This window comes from Ornithodoros turicata, chromosome 6, assembly GCF_037126465.1.
Source record: "Ornithodoros turicata isolate Travis chromosome 6, ASM3712646v1, whole genome shotgun sequence".
Classification (NCBI taxonomy): Eukaryota; Metazoa; Arthropoda; class Arachnida; order Ixodida; family Argasidae; genus Ornithodoros; species Ornithodoros turicata.
This window is the reverse complement of record NC_088206.1, coordinates 9550594-9553867: the sequence shown is the minus strand read 5'-3', so window position 1 is coordinate 9553867 and position 3274 is coordinate 9550594. Positions and strand designations below refer to the sequence as shown.

General features: G+C 41.4%; 1 long non-coding RNA gene across 1 annotated transcript in view; it reads left to right on the top strand.

The window, feature by feature from the left end:
- LOC135399029 (uncharacterized) overlaps window positions 1-3274 on the top strand; it is a 150761-nt gene that overhangs the window by 27855 nt on the left and 119632 nt on the right. The gene's annotated exons all lie outside the window — the stretch shown is intronic.

The following is a 3274-nucleotide window of genomic DNA, read 5'->3' as shown; positions in this document are numbered from 1 at the left end:
TTCAACGGTCCGTCTGTCTCCATTTCATTGGCGTCGCTGGAAGCGTTGGCGCTGCCGATACTTTGCTGCATCTCGTGCACGCGATTTGGGTCCTCGCCAAGAAGCCACGATCATTTTATTACCACGTGCGCTACGAAAGCGTCCAGACCAAAGATGCGAAATTTTTAGAAATTTTGAATAGCTGAGAAAAAAAAATCCTCTTTCCTGTTTTCTTGAGAGAAATGACAAAAAATATGTATGATTTTTTTTCACACGACTTTCTTGTACGAATCAGCGAACTATTTAGAATGAAACACGGTGTAATATTAAATACAAACACAGATTTGATTTGTTTAGCACAAAAACAATGTAAAATATAACAAGTTTAAGTCGATGCAGCCATTGGCCCAAGGCTTTATTAGAAGTAGCAAATGCAAAAATTCATGTGGAGACGCACAACCCCCGGTAATTTTGATCTGCTGAAACGCTAGAGCAACGGCTTTCTAACATTTGTAAAAAATTAAAAAATAGTAAATTTTAATCGCTTACGGACTAAAATTTACATGAGTAGGACGTGGAATACCTTTCGTTTGGTCTAACTCGAACAACAACAGATGAATGGATGATGATGTTGGATGTTTCCCTGCGTTGAGTCTAACTGGAAATGACGTATGTAAGTATGTTTAATTGATATTTTGGTCTCGTTATGCATTTGGCATAACTTTATTTTTAATTGTATTTTATTTTCATTCTATTTTTATTTTAGTTATGCATTTTTTATAATTATTTATTTATTTGTTTTTGTCGTCGGGATCGGCAATTTTGGGGCAGTTTTTCCGTCGCCGAATTGAAACAGAAAAAAAATCGGATTTTCCCACAATTTTTTTGTTTTTGTTCTTTTTCTTTTTCAGAGTCCTTGCGTGTCTAGGCCCCAGACTAGATTAGATACGTGGAAGAAAATCAAGTGGACGTTTTTTTTTAGTCCTCATGCGGTCTGGACTAGCTACTCCGGTTGCCGCAGTCTGGATAAATGAATATGAATAGCAGATCCTGAAGTCCTCGTTGAAACAGAGCGACAGAAAACGAAATTAAGCCAGAGAAAAAAACACGGGGAGATAGCTATCTCTAAATAAAGAGAGAGAGAAAAATGACAGAGCGGCAGGGCGAGTCTCACAAACTAAGCAGTGGGCGTGCTTAGGCGCTGTCAGAAGTAGGGGACCAACTCGTATGTACGACGTCAACAACATCTCTCAAGGCAGCGTGCAGTCCAAGGAGCCGTCCAGATCTATTACGCGTTCACTGTATCTTGCCCCCACGTCAAGAAACTATTCTTACGCAAATTTGATGTCAGGCAGTTACAAAAGCACCGAGAATTTTCCAGGCTACAATTAACTTTGAGCAAGAAAAATAGAAGCACACGCGCTCGAGATGCCTTTTCGTTAGGGACTCTGTCTAATACGCCTGACTGAACACCTCGATGGAAACAGCCAGTCACCAAGAGAAGGAGACAGTGCCATTCATAAACATACGGCATGCCCGCACAGCGTTGTTTACCCTTCGTACCTGCGTAAAGCCATGGTATTTTCGCAAAATTTGACAGTAAAAAAAAAAAAAAAAATGTATAGACATCATGCTGGCCCTTTCCTTGCCTTTAGGAGTTACGAAAACACGCGCCTCATCTGTGGCGATGCGATGCGTCGAGGAAAAAATGCGAGGAACCGTGATACAGTGTTATCGAGATACACCTCTTGCCTGCTTTTCTTTGTGTTTTTCTTCTTTCTTTGGCGAGCTCTTGTTAGCTCATTTCTCCACATTGGCTCTGCGAAAGAATTGTTTATTTTGATGCCCTCTCAGTCAGCCGAAGAACAGAATAGGACAGCCTTTAGGGCAGTCATTTTCGCATCCACGATTGAATCAATCAAACTGGAAAACTCAAGAGCAGAGTAAGGGTAAGAGGCACACTGCGCTTGTTGTGGACGAAGCCGTGACATCATCAATCATCAAATGTTGTTTTTGTTGTTGTCGACGAAGGCACATTTTGCACGTCAAGAAGGGGAGATATGTCAAAGATGAAGTCACGTTCTAGTGGTACAGACGCAATGAATATAGAACAATGAAGCTTTCCTTGTTTATTCTGCAGAATCTTCCATGAAGCTGTCTACATGTCTTCACGTGCAAAGAACCTGAAGAAATGTCGAAGAAAACCCCTACAGAAATGGAGACTGCAAGCTTGCACGAAATGGACAAAGAAAGCTTCATTGCTTTATATTCATTGTGTCGGCAAACATGCCTCGGGAATGAAATAAGGAATACATGTGGCGCATGAAAATCTTGCTGGTTACTGCGTTTTACTTCACTGTTGATCGACGGAAGATCGACGCAACTGCACACTTGCTATTTTGACAGAGAACTGTGTCTTTGTTTGCGGGAACGTGTGGAATGTCATGACCGGCGGGGACCCGTCGGGAAATTGAGGGAATTTTTAAAACGCTCATAATTTCAAGACTAGCCAGGCAGCGCAATGAGTGACGTGGCATTCTATACAGGGTGCTTCACGAAAAAATAGCCAAAGTTTTCTTCTTTTCTTTTTTTTTTTTTTTTTGAGGTGTGTTTATCGCACACCAAAAAGACGGACTGCACAGTGTTACCAGTGGTGTGAGGATACTCAAACATTTTCGCTTTATTTTGTAATTGATTAATTAATTAAATGAAATTAATTAGGTGGTTTATTTTAATTATAAGGATTAGAGTAGAAATGTCACTGAGAAAATTGTAGAGGGCGATGCAACAACACGAAACCCGTTGCGCCTGTAACGGATCCTTTCTTTTTTCTTTTCCTGTTTCAAAGATTAAGTTTCGGTTTTGCAAAACACCGACGCGGGATCTGTCGCAGACGCGCGACGAGTCAACGGCGAGCGAAAATGTCAATGAGAACTGCGACTAGTCCTCGTTCGATAACATGACGCTCGAGAGCGCTGTGATCCGGAGCTCCTCGCGCGTCTGCGAGGGGTCCCGCGTCGGTTATTTGTAAGCCGGGAAAGTTAGACTTTGGAGCCGGGTAAAAAAAAAAAAAGAAGAAAGGATCCGTTAGAGCTACAAAGTTGCAATCAACGGGTTTCGTGTCGTTGTATCGCCCGCTGCAACTTTCTCATTGACATCTTGGCTCTAACCCTTATAATTAAGAACTGAATAATTAATTTCAGTTAATTAATTAATTACAAAGCAAAAATAGGTTGAGTGTCGGTTGTGAGTGTCGGTTGGGTGAGAACCGGTTGTGTTGTGCGATGAACCATTT